This window comes from Eublepharis macularius, chromosome 8 (assembly GCF_028583425.1).
Source record: "Eublepharis macularius isolate TG4126 chromosome 8, MPM_Emac_v1.0, whole genome shotgun sequence".
Lineage (NCBI taxonomy): Eukaryota > Metazoa > Chordata > Lepidosauria > Squamata > Eublepharidae > Eublepharis > Eublepharis macularius.
In genome coordinates, this window is record NC_072797.1 from 17356726 (window position 1) to 17381328 (window position 24603).

Here is a 24603-nt window from a genome sequence, read left to right on the forward strand (position 1 = left end):
CAGATGTGATTTGTGGCAGGTTTTGCCCTTAAAATACAGTTGTAATGTCCAGTTCTCCCAGATGGACAGTTGAAGTGCTATTGAGAATTCCTAGAACATTTCATTAAAGCTGGAGAGAGAAGTATTTTAATTGCTCACTCTCCTTTTCTCTCCCCCCTTATTTTCTGTTTCTCTTTTTTGCAGTTGTAAATAATTGGTTAATTATCAGCATTTGGGGATGGGCACTTAGGAACTGTTTGCACCTTAATGTGCAAACAGGAGTGAGCAGGAGCATGAACGTCACCCCCATTCTGCAGTCACTCCATTGGCTACCTATCAGTTACCGTGCTCAGTTCAAGGTATTGGTCATCACATACCAAGCTCTTCACGGCCTTGGGCCAGCATACCTACAGGACCACCTCCCTCCCTATGTGCCTCCGTGGAAGCTTCGCTCATCTGAACAGGTCTCTTGCAGCAGGTGCACCCAGCACATGGGCAAAATCAACAGCAGCCCGCACACGGGCTTTCTCTGTGGTGCCCTTACCCTGTGGGATGGCCTGCCTGAGGAGGTCAGGAGAGCCCCCAGTCTCCTAGCTCTCTGCAGATGATGCAAAACCGAATTATTCAAAAAGGCTTTTGTATTGCAGGGAGGGGCTCTCAGATGTTTCACTAATGACCTAAGAACCATAGACTTCACCACTCTGTTGCCTTACGTACTACCTGTTGTCTTAAATATGTGCTCCTGTGAGCTACTTCTGCTTCACATGGTCTAATGTCAGCCCTAGAACTGCTTATGTTCTGTTTCAACATTTCTTCAGTTCTGTATTGGGATTCTTACTAATGCCATCTATGTCTTTGTAAAATTGCATTTATTTACCCTATGTTTATGGAAATATCCTTGAAATTTACGGTACTAATCTCACACTGTATAATCTGCCTTGCGTCTCAGTGAGAAAGGTGGACTATAAATGACAAAAATAAATAAATAATGCGGTAAAGCAATGCTGTAATTCTGCTTGCAACTGTGAAAAATGGATGCTTCAGCAGGGCAGACAGGTTGTCACATGGAAGCATCGTTTCAAAATCCAGAGACCAGAGTTAAGGCAGCTTCATCAAGTGAATATAGGTTTAATTTTATGGACCTTGGTACTGAAATACCATAACTTGGCATCCATTTCTGCTTATAATTAATGTTACTTACCTCCTTCTTTTTAGTGGTGTTATTTTCCTCCACCCTATGAAAAACTTCAGCTGCCCATTTCCACACGTTAACAGTGAAATCCTAAACAGAGTTACTCCAGTCTAAGCCCATTAAATCAGTGGGGTTAGACAGGAGTAACTCTGCTTAGGAATTCATTGTTAGCCTCTATTAAAGGGGCAGCACATCCCCACCCCTCCCCACCCCACCTGATGGCATCTCTCCTCATTCCCCCCAGTCTAGCTCCAACTGCTCTTTAAAAGGCATTTATCTTTAGCTGTGTCATGTGCCATCAAGTCACCTCTGACCTATGGCGAGCCTATGAATGAAAGACCTCCAAAACATCCTATCGTTAACAGACTTGCTCAGATCCTGCAAATTGGAGGACGTGGCTTCTTTGATTGAGTCCAGCCATCTCGTTTCAGGACTTCCTCTTTTCCTGCCGCCTTCCACTTTTCCTAGCATTATTGACTTTTCCAGAGAATTGTGTCTTCTCATGATGTGACCAAAGTACGATAGCCTCAGTTTTGTCATTTTAGCTTCTAAGGAGAATTCAGGCTTGATTTGATCTAGTACCCACTTATTTGTCTTTTTGGCTGTCCCATGGTATCTGCAAAACTCTCCTCCAGCCCCAGCACCTTGCTTTTAGTGCTGTTATTTACCTCCATCCTATGAAAAGCTTCAGTTGCCCATTTCCACACGTTAACAGTGAAATCCTAAACAGAATTACTCCAGTCTAAGCCCATTGAAATAAATTGGCATAGACAGGAGTAACTCTGCTTAGGATTTCATTGTTAGCCTCTATTAAAGAGGCAGTGCATCCCTACCCCAAGAGCCCCCCGTGGCGCAGAGTGGCAAGCAGCAGTACTGCAGCCCAAGCTCTGCTCACGACCTGAGTTAAGGACTCGGTGCTTGCACAGCGGACTACCTTTACCTTTACATCCCCACCCCACCCAATGGCATCTCTCCTCATTCCCCCAGTTTAGCTTCAACTGCTCTTTTAAAAGGCATTTATCTTTAGTTATGCCAGAATATAGTCCAGGATGTGTATTCTAATACCAGTTGGAATGCGTATCCTACTGGAAATGATCCAGTACACACAATACACTCAAAATGTGTATTCACACCCACAGTTCCTGATACAGCAGGTGATATGCCCGTGGAAGTCTGCTCAGATGCGAAGATCTCCTTACCTAGGGAAAGCCTGGAGCTGTTGTTGCTGTTACTGGGCGTGTGTTTCGTTGCTATTTGAATAAAGCAGCTTTGTACATTTTTCAGAAAGCGAGTTCTTCAGAACTTTCCAACACATTCTGGTATGACGGGACGTAGAACCTGGAAGGGGACTATGGAAATACAGTCAAAGCTCCCTTCCAGGTTCTGTGTCCTGTCATACCAGAATGTGATGCAATGTTCAAAGCTCCCTCTCGAAAACTCATACCCTAGAAATCTAGTTGGCCTTTAAGGTGCTACTGGACCCAGATCTTGGTCTTATACTACAACTAACACGGCTACCTACCTGAAACTATCTTCCAGGTTAACTGTGGTCACTTTAATCAAATCACGGTATTTATCATGTTTCATCTGAACCAAGCCCATATATTTAGGTTCAGTTGGGTAGCTCTGTTGGTCAGTATTTAATGAAGGGAGCCTTGACTCTTGAAAGCTCATACCCTGGAAATCTTGGCCTTTAAGATGTTACTGGACTCGAATCTAAAAAGGGCAGTTGTCTTCTCCCAAAGCCTGACTGCATCTGAGGTAGGACAAAAAGACTGTTCCTTAATTCCAGATTCAGAGAATAGGGGTCAGGGTAGGGTTGCCAACCCTGGCATAAGAAATTCCCAGAGATTTGAGAGTGGTACCTGGGGAGGTACTTTGCATTCTTCTAGGCAGTATGACATAATAGAGTCTGCCTTTCACCTCCCTTGGCTATCGAACTCAATGGTCTTTGAGCCGATCGCATATATAAGAGGGCTCTTCCTAGGTCACACAATCTTTGTATGCTCTCACAGTGGCCAAGAAATAGAACCCAGGACAGCAGTTTCAAGTGAGGCTCTATCTGTACATTACAGTGTCCTCATGTTTGTTGGGAAACATGAGGACTTAGTATCACACACCAGCCATTGGAGCTTTTGTGCCTCCCAGACAGACATCAGCTTTTTTCCTGTTTGCATCCACGGAACCCAGGGAGAAGTGGATGTAGCCTCCACTCACTTGGGGCAGTTTAAGGTTGCAAAACTAGCAGCAGGGAGTCTACAACCATTTCTCTGTAAGTGCTGTTGCATAAAACTCCCGTTGCTGAGTCCTTGTGCTGTTCCCCAACAAACATGAGGATGGATGGATGGATGGATGGATGGATGGATGGATGGATGGATGGATGGATGGATGGATGGATGGATGGATGGATGGATGGATGGATGGATGGATGTCTTTTATAGTCCGCCTTCTTCACTGAGACTCAAGGCGGATTACAAAGTGTGAGATTAGTACAATCAGTAGCAAGGACATTTCCATACAGTGTCAAGGACATTTCCATTAAAAAGTCATAGGGTAAATAGATACAAGTTTACAAAGACACAGCATTAGCAAGGATTCAATACGGAGCTGAAGAATTGCTGAAATAGAACATAATCAGTTCTGGAACTGACGTTAGACAATGGCTGCTTCCACACACATTGGATAATGCACTTTCGATGCACATTAGTGATTGTTTGCCACTGGATTTTCCTGTTTCACACAGGAAAATCCAGTGGCAAACAATCACTAATGTGCATCGAAAGTGCATTATCCAATGTGTGTGGAAGCAGCCAGTATGTAGCACAGGTAGTATATAGGAGTACATATTTAAAGTAGCAGATAATATGTGATGTGTAGATGGAGCCAAAATTTTGTGAGGGATTGGGAAGTCTTCCACTTTCAGAATGGAATTTCAATTTATTTATTTATTTATTTATTTGACTTGTACCTCGCCCTTCCCACGAGCGGGCCCAGGGCAGCTTCCAACAATGTTCCAATAAAAATACAATAAAACTTTAAAAGCATTTAATCCAGATAACATGATAAAAAGATTCACGTACCACTTATCAGATCAGGCTACTATAAAATCACTACAAGCCACGGGCACTGCCACGGTGTAAATCCAGGGCGGCTGTGGAAGGAAGGAAGGAAGGCGGTCAGAAAGGGGGGTACAAAGCTGGCCCCTAATCAAAGGCCCGGCGGAACATCTCAGTCTTGCAGGGCCTGCAGGAGAACATTCCACCAGGCCGGGGCCGGGGCCAGGGCAGAAAAGGCCCTGGCCCTTGTTGAGGCCAGCCGAATGTCCCTCGGGCCGGGGACCACCAGAAGCTGCTTATCCGCAGAGCGCAAGGCCCTGTGGATGGAACGGCTGGAACCTCCCTTTCAAATATATGTGCAGGGACACCTTTATTTTCTCTTCCATATAAAGGAGCAAGGGAAGAAAGGCAGCATGGTATATCCTGATCTCATCAGATCTCAGAAGCTCAACAGGCTCAGTACTTGGATGGGAGACCACTGAGGAAGACTCTGGAGAGGAAGGCAATGACAGTCCATCTCTACTTCTCATTTGCCTCGAAAGCCCCTTGCTGGGGGGGGGGGGGATCACCATAATTTAGTTGTGACTTGACGGCACTTTAAAAACACATTAGGGAATGTCTACAGTGAGCAGATGTGTTTCATGAAGCTTAATACTGACAAGTTTGAAATGATACTGTAGTGGAATGCCAAGAAAATAAAGCTAAAGTAGATAGGGGGTCTCGAATGTGGAACTGAATCCACAGAACTGGCGGAGATCACTCCTAAGACGGTTTGTTAATTTTATCTTCTCTTCCTGAATGGGAGGTGAAATTAGCAGAGCCTTTGGGAAGGTGAAGATGAAATTAACAAATCCTCTGAGGAGCAATCTCCTCTGGTTCTGTCTTTTTAAACTACCCTCCCCTAGAGAGATGAAATTGACAGAGACTTTGGCTCTGTCTTTTAAAACTACACTTCCTGGCTAACATTGCATCTTCGTACAGTTGAGTGTCCCCGTGTAAGACGTCTCGTGTAGAGAGACTCTGAGTCTGTGCCCACATTACTTCTACTGTAATCAGTGAGTCTATAAAAAGCGGGCGCAAAGAAGAAACTTTGCATGTCGTTGTGTTTCTTCATCTGGTCCAGTCTTAACATTCAGAAAGTTTGAAGAGAGATAAAAAATAGTTTGCACGATGGGCAGCGTTTTATACCTGCCTATAACAAAAAAGTGATAATTCTACCTCCTGTAAAAACTGCTCTGGGTGGAGTCAGCAGCTATTTAAAGCCCAGCCGCTATTTAAAGGCCAGATATGCACCCTCCCTACCATATCTAGAAACTCCGAAGGCAATCTCTGTAAGGCCTGATCTACACAGAATGGGTGGCAGAATGGGCTGAGCCACTTCAAACCATCGGGGGCGTGTCAAACAACTCCCTGGAAACACACACAAATCTCTCAGAAAGATTCTTGCCATACCCTTTATGTGCTGTGCTAGTATTCCCACTTATAAAGGATGACTAATAAAGAGGAACTTTGAAAAAGTTTTATTCCTCACCTCCAGTCCAAAGTGGTACAGTCCCCCCTCAGCTTGCTTCTCCCTCATTACTGCCTCAGTCTGCCTGCGGAATGCGATACACTTACTGCCACCCTAACTGATGTCAACACCATTCCCACCAAGTGGTAGGAATACATATGAAGAAAACACTGTAAAGATGAGGGAGGTTGGATGGAGTGGGGAAGTATTATGCCAGAAAAAGGCTACTTTTTTGGTCCTCTAAATTCTCGTTTTCAAAAACAGCTTTGCTCCTTTAAGAAAAGGCGATTGAGTTCATAATAATAGGAGCAGCGTATACTGTTTGTTTATTTACTGTATTTATAGTCTGTCACTGAAATTCGAAGTGGATTATGCAGTGTAAGTCAATGCAATCAATGAGACTTCTAATACTCAGTGTACCAGGACTAGGATTACAGAAATCTGAACAAGTTTATCGTGTTAGACATGATACAGAGTGCAGGTACCATGTAGAAAAATGTCATATCAATAGAAAATAACGTAGTGACAACAGGATAATATGTGCACTAAACAGATAACATGCCATGCACAGTGGTGAAGTCTACAGTCCATTCCCTGTTGTAAAGCACATTCTTGAACCAGACTGTATAACCTTGTTGGTGTTATAGAAAAGCCCTTCTGAACAACACCGTTTTACAGAATTTGTGGAATGATAGAAGTATGGGAGCCCTCCTGACCTTCACAGGCAAGCCATTCTACCGGTGGTTGTTGACCATATTTGACCAGTGGAGACTGGTTTGGTGTAGCGGTTAAGAGCAGCGGGACTGTAATCTGGAGAGCCAGGTTTGATTCCCCACTCCTCCGCTTGAAGCCAGCTGGGTGACCTTGGGTCAGTCACGGCTCTCTCAGAGCTCTCTCAGCTCCACCCACCTCACAGGGTGATTGTTGTGGAGATAATAACAACACACTTTGTAAACTGCTTTGAGTGGGTGTTAACTTGTCCTGAAGGGCAGTATATACATTGAATGTTGTTGTTGTTGTTGTTGTTAATAATCCAGCAGGGCGGGATCTAGGGTTGCTGGCACCCAGGGCAACCCAAGTCCCGCTTTCTCTCGTACACTCAGCGTGCTCCCGGTGCTGTGTGATGATGTCATTTCTGTGACATCATCACGCAGGGCGGAGTGTGCCGCCAGCGCAACAAGCCAGCTGGCCTGGTGCATGGTGCCCTGTGGAGCTGGCAGCGGCAGCGCTGGCAGTTGGGAGGCTGCCTGTGCCATTCACCTGCCCCACTGAGGGGGCGGCCTGCTTGCCGCATGCTCCCTGTCCTGCGGGGCAGGCGAATGGTGCGGCCGGCCTCCCCCTCCCGCTCAGCTGCCCGCACTGCCACCGGTGCACTCCCGGCGGCTGGCAGCTGTGCCCGGTGCCCCCTCTTTGGCGGTGCTGGGGGCAGACTAGCCCCCCTGCCCCTCCATCCATCCAGCCCTGTAATCCAGGTCCAATCTGTGCATGGCAGCCTCCTCCCCCACCCTGTCCATATTGATTGTACTTCATGCACAGAGCCTCTGTGTGTACAAACAGCATGCGTCAGTTCCCTCTCCATGATCATTCACCCCAAAAATGCAGGGCATTGAGATGAGATTGCATGGCGAAGCACGAGCACACAGGATAACTTTTGTTTTAGTGACCGCAACCAACCCAGGAGGTTTACTCTCAAAGAATAAGGACTGACCCACACAACCACATTCTACCTTTTAGCCTTAGAGTTCTCAGCTCCAGGTTGGGAAATTCCTGTAGATTTGTGGGGGGGGAGGGGGGTAGAGCCTCTGGTAAGTGGGGTTTGAGGAAGGAAGGGAACTCAGCAGGGTATAATGCTGTAGAGTCTACCCTCCAAAGCAACCATTTTTTTCAGGGGAACTGACCCCTGTGACCTGGAGATCGGTTGTAATTCCCGATCTCCAGCCACCACCTGCAGGTTGCCAACTCTGTTTTGCCTTCTTCACTCCACTTGCGATTCAACTCATGCCCGATTCCCATTCATTTCTCTCTGACATTCCAGAAAGCATTTGACTTGCAATCTAGACACTTGTTGAGCTGTTCACAGGACCTCCTTTAACACACAAAAATCCTACCTGAAAAAACAAACAAACAAAAGATAATACCAGAGGTTTTCTTTTCTAACACTTTCTTCTACGTTTTCTGTTCTGAGAAAAAATATTTTTATGGTAATTGCTCTGAAGAGGCCATAGGCTAAAAAAATGTGTCCAGCAAAAGAACATTCATGAAGAAAGTACAGTGTTTTAAGGGGTGGAGCAGAGTGATAACCCGGCCTGAGGCAAGGCCCAGCTGAGTCACAAAAGAGAAGTTCCTCCTACCCCCCCCCCCAAAGAACTTACATTTCCACCCTGCTCATTACCTGGTTCCTGAGCTGTCTATGAACAAGGTAGGCTGGGTTGGCTACTAAACCATGGAAGGCTGAAAAACAGCATGATTTGAGGCGGGGGGGGGGGTGTTCCAGATCTCCTCTCACTGATGCCTGGGTAAACTGGGATTAACAACGCTGAGGGTTGTAACCTGCGTAAGTGAGAGGAGAAAGATAAGCCTCAAGAACAGGGCTGTGAGAAAGAATGTGTAGGGGAGGGGGAGAATTTTGCTTCAGGAAGTTAAGGGTGGAAGAGATAAGAGCTTTAGCAAGGGCTAAAGAAAAGTTAAGGGAAACTGAAGTGTTTTGTTCTGCTGCAAAATTATTTGAGCATGGATTGTAAGTGGCTGCCATTTATGACGGGACATCACTGTACATCTCCTAGGGTTACCTATCCTGTCTAGGAAATGTACTAATTCTTTCCATTTCTCTCACATAAAGTTTATTTATTTACAGTATTTATAAATTCAAACAATATAAGCAGTTTTTTAAAGTGGAGCTTCTAGCCCTTTTTCTGGGGAATACGGTTGGGAGACTGTAGCTTTACTGTCCAAAAGCCTATTAAAAACAACCTGTCAGGAACAGCAGGTTAGCTGGGCCTGCTCTCACCTTAATTTAAAATTGTTTAGCCACCAAAGAGTTGCCAAGTAAAGTTTCAACCAGGTGAGTTTAGAGGTAGCATGCAGATACATTTAAATAAGTAGTTTGAGGCCTTCTTTATTGCCTGTTGCTGCCAGCTCCAGGGATGAGACTGGAGAAAAATATCCAGTCCCTTTAACAGAAGTTTTACAGGGTATTTTTCTAGGGTTGCCAATTCTGAGTGGGAAATTCCTAGAGATTTGAGGGGGGGGGAGCCTGAGGAGGGAATTGGGAAGGGGAGGGACCTGAACAGGGTATAATGCCGCAGAGGTAACCCTTCAGAATGGCCATTTTCTCCTGGGGAAGTGATCTGTGTAGTCTGGAGATCTGTTGTAATTCTAGAAGAACTCCCTGCTCCACCTGGAGGTGGGCAACCCTGTGGTGTTATTCTCCTTCACACCATGAAAGGCTTCTGCAGCCCAGTTGCACACATTAATCCTCGGTTAAAGAGGCAGCACATTTTTTTCCTCTGGGCTGTTGGCAACCGTAGATGAGATGTTGGTTTGCCAGGGGAAGTGGCACCCACTGGGTGTCTTTTGTGGGGTGGGGGTGGAAACTGTTACAACATAAGCTAACGAGAAACTTTCCAAAGAGCAAACGTGTTTAATATCAAGCAGTAAGACTTCTCCGCAGAGTTTCTCTTTATCCTTTTGTCATTGTTAAACGGTGATTCATACCGTCTTCCATTTCTTTCTGACATCACCCGGCTTGAGTAAAAACACGTATACCTATACACACTTCCCAGCCTGTATCAAGGTGAAAAACAAGCTGATTGACAAATATGACAGGCAAAACTTAAAAGAGGTACACCCTCCTCCAGCGTTAAGTTACCAATCTAGGCTGACTTGAACTTGAAATCCAGGACTTCTGCCTGTAATACCGACTGTTAAAGGCATATAGCATCTGTCAGGGAAAGGGTAGCAAGCCTGTTCGACGGTTACGAAGCCCAACAGGCATCCTTCCATTTCCGTACATCTTTCCTGCATGAAGATACTTGGGAAACTCTGCCTAACGTTGGAAAAGTCTTGAAATACATTGAAGTCAGAAAGGAAGAAAAAAAAATAGTGTTAAGTAACAATATCATTATTTGCTTGCAGTTGTGTAGGAAATCGCACTTTCTGTTTCTTGCTGAGATAACAGGTTTAATTCTTAGTTTTCCAAAAGATGCTCTCTGCAAACATTCTTGGAAATGTGAAAAACAAGTGCAAAATTCAGCACCTCCAGAGGCCCTCTTCCTGCACCAGGCTAAAGCGGAGAGGGAACGGAAGGTGTGCCCTGAAGTTGGTCCATCTCTCTAACAGGCAGCTTCCTCTCCCCCAATTTCCTGTTTCTTTGAAGCGGGTCTCAGGAAGAGGCTCTTGCGTATTTTCCCCTCCTTAGGTTCTGAAACTTGCAACAGGTTGCAGAAGTGGCTGATGTTGTCATGGGATTGTAGGCATTGCTTCTGCAAGGACTGCCACTTCTCTTCCTTTGTGGGGTCTCTCTGTTTTCCCTGCAAAGTTGTCATTCGCTTGGCGACACTTTTACTGATCCCTGTCTTTAACATTAGCGGGTTTATCTCAGTGCTGTGAACAGTTTCCCTCACTCATCTCTGCAAGCGAAACTGCTGTAAAAAGCGCAAGGGCAGGCTAGGCTGGTTTCCCTAGCCAGATGGGAACCCTATAAAATTATTAGGACTTCACTGTTATAAAGTTGCTTGTCTACCTTCTGAACTGTATAAGAGAGTGGGCTTGGAAGGGGGTGGGAAGGGTAATGGTTTGCAGGGTTCTGCTGGGATGAGAACCTTTCTCTCAGAGACTGCAGAGGGGGATACTGCTGCGTTCTGTAAGGACAAAATCTGCAATACTTAACAGGACTAGAAGCATCCTTAGCAGCAGTAGAGTAAAGAATGAATGAGAGCATGCTGAGGGTGAGCAGGCTTGAACTGAACTGTTGCCTTGTTCTCAGTTTTCTTGGGACTATGTTTCTGCAGGTGCAGGTGGGGGTTTCTCTGACCAAATGTTACTCCATGCTAAAATCTCCCTGCCTGTAGAAAGCTAGATAAAAGTAGACACTCTTTTCCCTGACAGGCTAGTGCTCTGTGAACAAGGAGTTTGTGCAGTCTGATAGCACAGAAGTGTTGCTGTTTCCCTGATGGGGGCAGGAGAAGTCTTCCCCCGCACTTGCTGTGATGACTGGTAGGCAAAAATATGGGGGCTGTAACGGTGTCTCCTGATGTCACTTCTGGTTATGCAGCTAGAAATGACATCCTGGCTTTGCCTGAGAAGCTAGTGATACAGTGATATCACTTCCAGTTACATGGCTGGAAATGACATCATGACATTGCTGTTCTGGTGAGTCTCCACCCTCAAAACTCCCCATAGCCCAGTGTGTGCCCATTTCAGAGTCTCTCTACACCAGACGCCTTGGTGTGTGTTTGTCAATTGTAGAGAGATGCAACGTTAGCCAGGAACCATAGTTGAAAGAGACAGAGCCTGCAGAGATCTCTCCTCAGAGGTTTGTTAATTTCATCTTCACCTTCCCAGAAGCTCTTGTCAGTTTCACCTCTCCAGTCTAAAACTATGGAATTGCAATCAGAGGACAGAGAGGAATGGAAATGGAATGGAGCTGCCTTTCAGAGCCAGGCTTGGACCTGGAGAGGTTATAATATGCTGAAGTTTCCCTTCTGGCATTTCACAGCCCCTTCACACAGCTCCAGAGTATATAGCAAAGCCTTTGCCCTGCCTCCAGCTCTGTCTTTTTAAACCACCCGTCCCGACTAACATTGCATCTCCCAGGTCTCATATAGAAAGACTTTCAGAGAGGCTTAGTAACAATACATCACTGGGGGAGCAGGGGGGAAAAGCAAGAGTTACCACAGGGTGGACTAAGGGATGCAGCAGGAGCAAAGTGAAAGAGAGGCAGGGCAAAGCCATTTGTGAACATGGTTGCCAACAGGCCTGGGGAAAAAGGTCTTGCCCCCTTAATAGAGATGTTATTTACCAGGTGATGTGATTTGCATCCACGCCATGAAAAGCTTCAACTGCACATGTCTACAAATTAAACCCCTATTAAAGTGACAGGCCATTCCCCCCCCCCCCCCGCAACTAGTTGGCAGCCTTATCAACCACCCCCTCAGCTGCCGCCTGTTTTCATGATCTCATTCTATATACGATTGCCTTGCACCCCGTTTCTTGGGCAACTTGTAGGGCAGCGTGAGTGCAGAAACTAAGGTTGCTACTTTGCTTCCCTGGCTGGGCTTTTGTCTTTAACTGCTGGACAACAATAGACTGACATTTAAGCATAGACTCTCATAACTGCATTTCTGAGATGGGAGGAGCACGCCCTGTTGAATTTTGTACTATGCGGCTGTTCAAAACTCGGGGGGGGGGGGAGTCAGGAATTTGAGAAATGACCCCGAGGACATGTATGGTGTAACCATCCCATAGCAATTAACTACAGTAGGAGCCAAGACTCAGCCGAGTATATGTGATATACACAGAAAGTACCAGCATTGAACCTGAGGTTGCCAAGGACAACCATCTCCAGTAGGAAGTCTGGAGAGCTGGTGTCCATCGGAGCACAACGGCTCCGAGCTAGATAACTCCATAAAGCAGCTTTGTACGCAGCCTCAATTCCTGGAACAGTTGCCAGTTCAGGGTTGGGAGATTCCTGGAGATTAGGGGGTACATCCTGGGGGTGGTAAAGAACGAAGCTCGACAAGGATATGATGCTATAGAGCCCACCCTCCAAAGCAGCCGTCTCCTTCAAAGAAACTAAGCTCTCTAGTTTGGATATAAGTTGTAATTCTGGGAAAACTCCCTGACCTGGAGACTGGCAATCCTAATTCCAGTAGATAAGCAGAGAGATAGGTAACTAAATCCAACAAAGGTTAAGTGTTGGTTGTTGTGGGTTTTCCGGGCTGTATAGCCGTGGTCTTGGCATTGTAGTTCCTGACGTTTCGCCAGCAGCTGTGGCTGGCATCTTCAGAGGTGTAGCACCAAAAGACAGAGATCTCTCAGTGTCACAGTGTCACTGTGTAGCACCAAAAGACAGAGATCTCTCAGTGTCACAGTGTCACTGTGACACTGAGAGATCTCTGTCATTTGGTGCTACACCTCTGAAGATGCCAGCCACAGCTGCTGGTGAAACGTCAGGAACTACAATGCCAAGACCACGGCAATACAGCCCGGAAAACCCACAACAACCATCGTTCTCCGGCTGTGAAAGCCTTCGACAATACAAAGGTTAAGTGTGTTTGTTATCTGTAACAGTTGTGTGAAAAAGAGACTTCTGGTAATGGCAAGTTGTCATCCAATGAGTCACGCTTGCTGAAATTATTCCAGTTGGCCTTGTGCTTACTTTCTAATACCCGGTCCTTATTTTTGGCTTTGAGGGATGCATTGCTAAAATTTTGTCGATACGAGTTATTTTTTGAGGGTTAAGCTTTCTTTCTTCCCAGGGTCTTTAGCAGTTGGATCTGTGGACTGTGGAATGGATACATAATATCTTGAGTGCCATCCAGAGAATGTACCACGCAGTACGTCCAGCCTAACACATTATGTGTTGCATCTGCTGAAGGAGATTTTGAACTGAACTGCTAATGATATACTGTAGGACAATCTTGTTTTTCCAGCGTACATTAACCCAAAAGAACAAATGGCTTTTAAATGCACAGTGGGTCAGCTACTGCAGCTAAAACAACAGTGGGTAGATTAATGCATTTAGCACACATACATACATATATTATATATATAGAGAGAGAGAGAGAGAGAGAGAGAGAGAGAGAGAGAGAGCAATGGGGGGGGGATGTTCAAAATCAACACAAATCCTGAGTGAAGTGACCTCCCCCGAATCTACAAAGAGTAGCAGTGGAATGGAGGGAATTCTCCAGCTGAGGGGCCGTTGCAGAGAAGGCCTTCCCCTTCTTATTGCTCATTGCATCTCTGAAGGCAGGGCACACACTGGAGGGCCTCTGTCATGGCTCTTAATTGGCCAGCAGGATCATGTCTCTAATGTAGGGTTGCCAACTCCAAGTTGGGAAATTCCAGGAGAATTGTGGGGGGTGCAGCCTTGGAATGGAGGCATTTGGGGAGGAGCAGGTCCTCAGCAGGTCATCGTGCCATAGAGTCCACCCTCCAAAGCTGCCATTTTCTCCAAGGGAACTGGTCTCTATGGCCTGGAGATCTGTTGTAATTCTGGGAGATCTCCAGCCACCGCCTATAGGGTGATAACTCTAGTATCATATATGTGGGGGCAGGGGGAGAGCAGACATCCTTGACATGAGAATCAGGGTATTACATGCATGTTCCTATTTTTGGTAGTGAAAGAGTTGAGAGTGTAAAATTGTCTCTTAAAGGTACAGGAGCCTCCCCCCCCCCCTTCCCTTATGTCTCACACCATATGATGCTCAGTGCAGAAGTTCTCCAAGTGAAGCTTTTCCCACCCTGCGGTGTGGCAAAAGTCATATTGCGTTTCCGCCTGTCACACAGCCATTTGTTTTCAACGCTGCTGCCTATTTCATCTCTGCCTTTAAAACAATTTGTTCTTTGTTCACCTGCCACTGAAAAGAATGGGTCTGCCTGTGAGTAAATGCTTGTAAAGTGCCTTTAAATTATTCAGAGTGACTGTGATTGATTTTATTGTAGGTTTCAGTTTCTGTTTTCGCCCTGGCATTACTCTGCCCCCCCCCCCCTCAACTGGGAACTCCCTTCATCACTCTGATTTTATTCTGGTGTAATTCTTAACTGCGACTTCTGAGCCATTAAACAGAAGTATTTGCCTTCCCCCCCCCCTTGCTTGCTTATTGTGTGAATCGAAATCAAGCCGAAGGTCGGATGAAGTGGGGTTTCAGTAGCAGATCACGGTTGCTATTGGCAAAGGCCTCAACTCTGGGTGGGTATGGCTTTGCTAAACAATGGTTTTATTGTCCGTAGTCACGGCGACCTGATTCTATTACTCATGTGTGACAGAATGGACTGCCTAGTTATTAAAGACATGCCTGCTTTACCGGAGTCTGCGACAGGAATGATTCATTTAGCTACCGAGCAGGTTTTGAGGATGGTAAAACACAAGGGAGGGAGTACGTATGGGCCTTGTAGTTTATTAATATCTTATTAGGAATTTGGTGGGGAAGACTAGCAAAAAAGGAAGAAAGGAAAACTTCAAGGGGGCTGCATGACGGGGAGAGACTTTGGAATAAAGATTTCAAGATTTTAGAGTCGTATCACAAAGTTTGGGAAAGTGCCTGCTAGGCAAGGTTGCTGTGACAAATTCTCAGCGGGATTTGTAATTTTAAGATCAGCAAAGAATGGAAAAGTGCCACCAGCTACACTTTCTCTTATCACGAGTGCACTGTTGCTCAAGAGGTAGGACTCGGAGTCCTTTAGAAATGGCAGTGCCACGGGAGCCTGGGGTATCTGGAACATATTTTAAGGAAAGAGAGGGGAGCAATTGAATATTGCACCTGCTTTCCTTAAGGATGTTTCAAAAGGCTATAAGTATGTGATTAATGTATCACGTGCTTCTTTGAATGCACGTACTTCTGATAATATGTTTTGGGAAAGATAATGTAAAACACATAATTGCCGGGCATATACAGTTTGTGCCTGTGTTTTATTCTTTCCTTAATTGGCTCATTTATAAAAGATTCTTTATTATCTTGTAGTTAGCTGTTGTGGGGCCGAAGTATCTTCTCTTGCCTTCTAATTCAACAACGTGGGTGGCGTGAGCTTGTCAAGGCAAATGAAGATGTTGTAGCGCGGATAAATAATTTGTTTTCGAAGGCATGTTAATGTTGGCAGACTGAATGATGAATTCTCTGGGTTTAAAAAATATTTGTATATTTAAAATGCTTTGACGATACCTCCAGAGGCACAAAAAAAATTACAAGTTTAACTCTTTGAAAGCGAATAAGATGTGATAGTTCAATGGTGGATGCTGCTGCCGTCTTTTAAAAGGTATGTTTTGGTTTGTCTTGGGCTGTGCTTCTGAATTCATTGAGGATCACCCTCCCAACTTTAAGAACGGCTAATCTGAACATGATAAGTGCTTATATTTGGCTTAAAGTAGCCAATTCCACATTTGGATCACTTTCTTTTTTTAACGAGAGGTAACTTGGCAAAAGAAAGGACCTTTGTGAATATGGGTTGGGCCTTGGCACTTTTCCACTGGTGAAAGGAGGAGGAGCCTCCTCTCCCCCCCCCCTTGACCACTGAAAAGGCTGTGGTGGGATTTGGGGATCCACATGGACGAAACATGCGCAGAGTGAGGGTTGCAGAGAGCAGAGGAATAAGGTGACATGGAACAGAGAAGCGGATAGGGTCCAGCCCATGGAACTCTTGCTAATACTTGGAGCTGGGTACTCACCTGACTTGTCCGTTTTGCACGCAAAGCATGGGAGCCCTACTGGGGTGGCGCAGTGACATTCCTTCTGGGACGTGACATCATCACACAGGCACAGGAGAGCGTGCATACTTCACAGTGGACCGGTTTGAGCTCCAAAAGGATCAAAACTGCAACAACTTCTGGGATCTGAATGTATGTTTTCAGATGTTTCCTTAATTGGCTCCTTTATAAAAGATAGGTTTATTATCTTACAGTTAGCTTTTGTGCATCCTAAGAGTGATTCCGCACACGTTGGATAATGCACTTCCAATCCTCTTTATAGATCATTTGGAACGGATATTTTCGTGTGCGGAACAAAAAATCCACCTCAAATGATTGATAAAGTGCATTGAAAGTGCGTTATCCAACCTGTGCGGAATCAGCCTATGTACCTTCTTTTGTCTTCTGATTCAAAAGTGCGGGTGGTGTGTGCATGCCAAGAAGAATGAAGTGGTTGTAGTGGGGATAAATAATTTGATTTCCGATATGTTTTCAGAGCTTGCCGCAGCTCATGAGAGTCTTTGACTTGTGTGGATGGATGCCACCAGTGAGTGAATGTGAGAAGGAAATTAAACCTTGTCGCTTCTGTGGATGGATGGATGCCCAGGAGAATGTGTGAAAGAAAGAAAATCTTGCAATGCTGACTGTGTGTGAGTAGTAAGTGGGAGGAGGAACCAACCTGAATGTGTGACCGGGCCTGAATTCTTTCACATTTGGAGTAGGGTTGCTAATTCTGAGCTGGAAAATTCTAGAAAATTTGGGGGTAGAGACTGGGGAAGGCGGGGTTTGGGGAAGGAAAAGACCTCAGCAGGGTGTAATGCTGTAGAGTCCACCTTCAAGGCAGCCGTTTTCTCCAGAGAAACTGACCTCTGTAGCCTTGACGTCATTCCTGGCCCTACCTGGAGGTTGGCAACCTTAATTTGGAGGCAAGTTCTTTGGGGGGGAGGGCTCACAGGGCAAAAGGGCATGAGCTACAGGAAAGAGAGCCACAAGGGGAAGGAAGGGGCTGAATGGGATGGCTGCAGCAGCTAGTGCTGGATAATGCTATGACTCTGGGAGCAGACAGCTCAAACGCATGGACCATCTTGGGCTGGAGGGGAGGAAAGAGGCTCCGTGTGTTCCCAGGCGATTCTTAGTTCCCCCTTCGGCCACATACTTTGCAAACCAGCTTGGAATCTTTTACCCAGGGCACAGCAGAACGCTGAGGTGGAGGGGGGGGGAATAGAGTGTGGACAAGGGGTCCTAAGTGACTGCTCTACTCTTTACCAAGCCCTTAGAGCCTTGGGCCTCCTTCATGAACTTTCTCCGTATTCCTTGAGGTGCCCATGGAGCCACTCCTGAGATTCAGAGCCAAACTACAAGTGACGCCTTACACAGGTTGGACACTAGTCGGCTTCCCTCAAGTTTTGATGGGAAATGTAGGCGCCCTGGTTTTACAGCTTGGCTCTCCATTACAGCTGCAAGACCAGGATGCCTACATTTCCCATCAAAACTTGAGGGAAGCCGACTAGTGTCCAACCTGTGTAAGACGTCACTTGTAGTTTGGCTCTCATTTAACTCTTACGTGTCTAAGGGTCACTTTAAATATTACTTCTTTCATGAGTTCTCCATGGAGCCGACCTGGGCTAGCACAGACACACAGCAGCTCTGGGGGATGGCTTCTATTAAAAAAAGGAGAGCACAAATGGGCTCGGAAAGCCACTGCTGGAGGAGGGAAAGCTCTTGCCTTTCTCCAAAGCATTTTTCCCTGTGCAAAACCTGTGCGGGCGGGGGAGGGCATTTTCCCATTTCTTCTGCTACACATACACACAATACCTCCGTGTGAAGCACACACTGTTTTTGCATGGGGGGGGGGAGAAAGGAGCTTTCCCTCCCCCAATGACTAATGATTTGCTTCCACAAAAGACCAGTGTATAGGTGGCTTTCCCCTGTGGGCCAAACTGGATGCTCTTGTGACCCTTGTAGGCTGGGGAAATGGTGGAGTAGCCTCTTCTCAACTCATCTTCCAATCTGAATTGGGCAGTGAGCTCACCAGAATTAAGGAGAAGCCACAACTCATGTGTGACATAGGGTAGGACTGCAGATTCAACATGTATAATGTATAATTGGACTTCAGCTAGCTTCCAGAACTTCCTCTCTGTTTTTCTAGTTCATGGTAAATTCTGGAGTGAACTGACATGTGATCAATCCGAGGCAGTCTAAAATACTGTCCTGGATCATAGGGTTGATACAAAATGCAGTAGCCCTCTTTACAAAGTACAGTGAATGCATGTACAATCTGTGTAAAGGGTACACTTGTTTTTTCTTTGTATGCATGTTGAGTAATCCTATTACATCCAGTGCAGTTTATCGTGTGATTTAAACCTGCATTTATCTAGATACTGGTCCCTGGTTTCAGTTGTAAAGTGGAAGCATGTTGGTTGTTTCATACAAACAGATGCTTGCTTGTACATGCAGTTTGCATGTGTGTTCGTTGTACCTTGTGAACAGGACTAAGTTTTCACTGGAAGTGACATGCTATCTCACAACTGTGGGTTTGTTTGTTTTTTGACATTATTTTTCTCCTGCAGTAGCAGGAAATGGGAGCTGGGAGAGGGAGATACTGGTAAACCTGGGGCTAGGGTGATGGGGAGATTTGGCAGATGGAAAGCCTGAAACCCACTCCTATGCTAAGGGTTACCAACTCCAGCTAGGGAAATTCCTGGAGATCTAGGAGCTCTGGTGCCTGGGAGGGTAGAGTTTAGAGAGGGAACTCAGCAGAGAGGGACCGTCTTAGACTCCACCTTCCAAAACTGCTACTTCCTCCCGGGGATCTGCTACCTCTAGTCTGGAGAACAGCTGTAAAACTGGGAGAACTCCAGGCCCCATCTTGAGATTGGTAACCCTGTTTGCCCATGCCCTGCCAATTGCTGAATCTTACTATAAACATCAGGAGATTTATTTACCAAGCAAGGTCAAGATGTTCAACTCTGTTAGTTTCACTGCCTTAAGCTAAATTTGTAGAGTGGCTTCTTGAATCCCAAGCCGTTGATTTAATGGATGACTCCAAGAGTAAGTTTTGGACAGAATGACTCATGCTAAAACCGTGTGTTTTGGACCTGAGTTCTACGTCCTGTGGGATTCTTTAGGAGCATATGAGGGACTTGTCAATATACAGATCAGCAGTGAAGGATCGATTTCCCTAAAAGGCAGCTTTTCCACCAGGGTTGATCTCCTCCCATAGCGTGCAGCTGCAGGGAAGGGGTGGGTATATGTACTGAGCATGTACTCAGTTCCCACATGGTGACAGTAGAGAAACACCAAAGGTCCTGGGAAAAAAACTTGCTGGATTGGCAAACAGAACCAGATTGCCAGTCAACTCAGAGCTGATGTGCACATAATATTTTTCCCTATACAAGAATAATCCCCAAGAGTTCCCTGGGAGAAGGGCAGGCATAAGGTTAGTTTAAATAAACCAATCAATATAAGTAAAATCCATGTATAACACAACGCTCAAACAGCTGTCGTGCTGCAACTTCGGAGGCGACCTGTTCCATGTAGGAAAAATGTGCGAGCAAACCTTTTGACCTTTCTGTGATTAAACTGTCTGCAATCACATTTCCTGGTTTGTGCATGAAGAACGAAGAGACGTTCTCTGGCACCAGCTTCTAGGGCTGTTGAATATCAGAAAAGCAGTGCCCAAGGAAAAGAATAATATCTTTTGCAAAGATTTGTTTTTTGGTAGCTTTCCCCCACTGTGCCATTACACTTTAATTGCGTTGGTCTCTTTTATATGGCGTATGTTTGGAATTGGCATATGTTAGTGCTGGGCTCTTAAATAATCCATATGTGGAATGAAACTATTATTTTCTTAAGTGGAGAGAGCAGCAAGATGAATGAGCTGTCAGGTATCGAGGTAATAAAATTGTTCAGAGTATATCTTGAATTGGCTTGTCATTCCTAAAGGGACTTCCGAAAGGAAAGTGAGGCTGTCGTGTCAGGGCCGTGGAAGCCTTTAATTAGTTTGAGGCTTGGCAGAGGACGTCGGTTGATTACAACCAACCAGGCACAAAAATCCATTGGAGTTGAGCACTGGCAGAAGGCCCTGACGAAGGACAGCCCAACCTCTCAGTCTGAAGAGCTGAGCTGTTGAAGTTTCACCTAATGGCGCCTCTGTCTTTGGCATACAAGTATGAATTTCAGAAAGGTTCTCCTGCAGATTTGAAGCGCGTCCAATTTATTAGACAAAAGAGGAAATCAGGACTAATATGAAAGCGTGTCTGGGAGGCTAATGAGCTCAGAGGTGCTCCAATTGAATTGCTGTGTGTGTTTTGACACGACGTGTAATTTAATCTCAGTAGTTTTTTAGGGGCACAGATAGGGACAGGAAGGAGGCAGTTTGTTTGAATGCGTATCAAATGCTGAACATCTGCTGCAAAAAAAAAGGCAAAGGCTAGAGTGCGTGAGCTGAAGCATACGTTTTATTTACTTTCTTTTATTTGCTTTACAAGAGGCTACTGTCAGGACAGAACATGGGGAAACAGAATGGTTTCCAATTGGCAAGGGTGTCAGACAAGGATGCACATTATCTCTCTACCTGTTCAACCTCTATGCAGAGTATATCACAAGGAAAGCTGGATTAGATCTAGAAGAAGGTGGAGTGAAAATTGGTGGGGGGAATATTAACAATTTGAGATATGCAGATGACACCACATTACTGGCAGAAAATAGCGAAGACTTGAAACGACTACTGATGAAGGTTAAAGGGGAAAGCGCCAAAGCAGGATTACAACTGAATATCAAGAAGACAAAAGTAATGACTACCAAGGAACTACACAATTTTAAAGTTGACAATGAGGAAATTGAAGTTGTTCAAGATTTTCTGTTCCTTGGCTCAGTCATCAACCAACAGGGAGACTGCAATGAAGAAATCAGAAGAAGATTGAGACTGCTAGAAGAGCAGCTGTGAGGGAGCTAGATAAGATCCTTAAAGATAAAGATGTCTCTCTGAGAACCAGATCAAGATAATCCAAACGATGGTATTCCCCACTGCCATGTATGGTTGTGAAAATTGGACGGTAAAGAAAGCTGACAGGAAAAAAATTGATTCATTTGAAATGTGGTGCTGGAGGAGAGTTTTGCAGATACCATGGACAGCCAAAAGGCAAATAAGTGGGTACTAGATCAAATCAAGCTGGAATTCTCCTTAGAAGCTAAAATGACAAGACTAAAGCTATCGTACTTTGGTCACATCATGAGAAGACAAGATTCTCTGGAAAAGGTGGCTTGACTCAATAAAAGAAGCCACGTCCTCCAGGTTGCAGGATCTGAGTAGGTCTGTTAAAGACAGAACGTTTTGGAGGTCTTTCATTGGGTTGCCATAGGCTGGAAACGATTTGATGGCACAGAACACACACACATTTATACCCCTTTTTCTCCCCAGCAGGAACCCAAGGTGGCTTACATAATACTTCTCTCCTCTACTTTATCCCCACAACAACACTTTGAGGTAGGTTAGGCTGAGAGTGTGGGATTGACCCAAGGTCACCCAGCAAGCTTCCATGGCAGAGTGGGGATTCATACTTGGTTCTCCTAGATCATAGTCCAGTATTCTAACCACTACACAACACTGTTATACAAGAAACATAATCAGGCAAACCTGAGAAGAGCCCTGCTGGGTCATAACAAAGATTCATCCTGTCTAAGGTAGGGTCTTGTTTCTAACGATGGCTAGCCAGTTGCCTCTGGAAAATCCACAGGGTCAACGTTCTAGTTATTGCACATTATTGCAATTGCACATACTGCCTCTGAACATAGAGGTTTTATTTACCAGTAAAAACTAATAGCTAATGATGGATCTGTCCTCTGTGAATTTGTCTAATCCTCCCTAAAAGCCAGGAGCCCCATAGTGCAAAGTGGTAAGCTGCAGTACTGCAGCCCAAGCTCTGCTCACGACCTGAGTTCGATTCTGGCTGAAGCCGGGTTCAAGTAGCCGGCTCAAGGTTGACTCAGCCTTCCATCCTTCTGAGGTCAGTAAAATGAGTACCCAGTTTCCTGGGGGTAAAGTGTAGATGACTGAGGAAGGGAATGTCAAACCACCCTGTAAAAAGTCTGCCAAGAAAATGTTGTGATGCAACATCCCCCATGGGTCAGTAATGACTCGGTACTTTCACAGGGGACTACCTTTACCTTTTACTCTAAAAGCTGTCTAAAGCTTAATTAAAATATGGCTACACAGCATCTTGTGTAAACTGGGCACTACCCATACAGAGTAGCTACCTGTGTAGACCTGCGTAGATCAGGAAAGTATTGTGCTGGAATGCATATATGTTTGGCCCACTCTAAATAAGATGGGGAAACATGCACAAAAGACACACCAGTGTATGTTCTTGCCTCTCTAAAATCACACACAAATGTGGCCTAAAGCCTGTCATGGGCATCTTGGGGCATTGAATTCCATCTGTTAATTATTAGTTGGGTGGAAAAGCATTTTCTTTAGCCAGGCCTGAATCTACTACCAATTATTTTTATTAGCTGGTCCCCAAAGTCTGTTGTTACGATACAGATGAGACGTCCTGCTATTCCTCTCTTTGCATCCTTGTTTAATGGGCCAGATGGAGGAAAGCATGGAAGAGTGATGGCCCAGAATCAAAGCGATGCTGAACCTCTTCTGTGCTTGTGTTCCTTTTTATTTGAAACAGTATCGGAGTAAGTGATTAGTTCTCTCCCTTACAGCAGCGGCCAGGCAGCCATCGGAGAATATCCTTCTAAGGCCTCCTCTTCCCTCTTGTGTTATACAGAACAAAGGAAAAGCGATTTCAAAAGATAGTACCTCAGCCCATCTTTCTTTTTGATCAGAAGCCAGGCTTTTCTTTATCATTTATTATAAAGCTGCACGAGCTTCCTGCCTTTGGCATGCTGCTCTCTTATCTGGATGAAGCCGTGTATATGGATAAATATGTTTTAGAGAGCAAATGCTGAACTCGGAAATGACAAGAGGAATCTGAGCCAGGTTCCAGATGCAAACTGTGAGCTGCAAACTAAAGTGGGTGGCCAAATCTGTTTAACATCACTTTTTCAGATGAAACCTTTCCCTGGGAATACTTGCCCTTGTGCCAGGATAAGTAAGATATTTACAATTCATATATTTTTTAAAAAATTACATATGGCCTGGCATGTTCATAGTGAAGGGAGGGGGCTACTGATACTCTCATGGATTTTTTTAACAAGGTAAAGGAGATTAGCAGTAGAGATGGGCACGAACCGGAAAAAAACGAACCATGTCATTCTTGGTTCGTCAAATTTCACAAACCATGAACTTTCACGAACCTGCCCCCAGTTCGCAAACCAGTTCATTTGGTTCATGAAAACGTCACATCCAGGTCAGGAAATCATCACTTCTGGGTCAGCAGAAGGTCACTTCCAGGTCAGCAGAAGGTCTGCAGGAAGTCCATCCCCTGTTGCCTAGGAAACTGATTGATAGGCTCCAGGCTGTCTGCAGTGATAAACCAAAAAATGAACCAAATGAACCAGCCTAAAGTTTGTGGTGGTTCATCAGAAATGGGATCTGACAAACCACTGGTTCGCGAATCACGTCATGAATTTTGGTTCATGCTCATCTCTAATTAGCAGCTGGCATAAATATAGCATGGGAAGGAAGGTGGCACGGTAGTGCCTGATCTGAAAAGTTAAGCATGGCTGGTGCTTGTATGGGGGACCCTTAAGAAGAGATCTGCTGAAGAAGACGTCAAACCATCTCTGCTTCTCACTTGCCTTTTCAGCCCCTTGCTGGGGGTCACCATAAGTCAGTGTCGACTTGGCAGCATATAAATACAGTGGCTTTGTTGGAATTTAGCAAGAAGCAGCAATCACCCAAATGATACCTTCCGATTCAAACATGCCTATCTACTGGTAATCCTGGTTCCCTCATAACTGTGGTTAAGAGAGCAAGAGTCCACTGTGGGACTGCACGTTCCCTCTTCTTGCCCTTTTCATAATTAGGAGAGAATTCTTTTCTGCCTTCTCAGCCTCAGTTAAGGGCCTTATCCACTGAACCACAAGAAAGCATAAACTAGGTTAGAACTAAACAAATAAGTTCCCTTTTAATTTCTTTGTGTGTGTGTGTGTGTGTGTGTGTGTGTGTGTGTGTTACCATTGTGAATGGTTGCAATGTATTTATTTAATAGTTTGCCTTTCTCACTGAGATCCAAAGCTGATTATATCAGTGCAAGTACAATATACAAATATAAGTACAAATACAATATAATTCACAGCTAGGATATTCACTAAGCAAAGTATAAAAGTGAAGAACAGTTAGGACATTCAGAGAAACTGATTCAATAGGGAATGGTAGCATAAAAAGTTTTAAACAAGCGTAAAGTCAAGTACAGAGATGAAATCTATCTGAAACAAAGTATAACTAATTCCCATAGAAAGTTTAGCAGTGTGGAAATTTGCTAGTAGGCTCATATCTGCTTCAGCAGAC

General features: G+C 45.1%; 1 protein-coding gene across 6 annotated transcripts in view; it reads left to right on the top strand.

The window, feature by feature from the left end:
- Positions 1 to 24603, top strand: part of RAB27B (RAB27B, member RAS oncogene family) — a 161902-nt gene that overhangs the window by 127632 nt on the left and 9667 nt on the right. Inside the window, exon 1 of one of the 6 annotated variants that reach the window (XM_054987680.1) lies at positions 8134 to 8156. The exons of the other annotated variants lie outside the window; for them this stretch is intronic. The gene's annotated coding sequence lies outside the window, so the exon portion shown is untranslated. Of the gene's footprint in view, positions 1 to 8133; positions 8157 to 24603 lie in introns of those variants that run through there. 6 annotated transcript variants of the gene reach the window in all.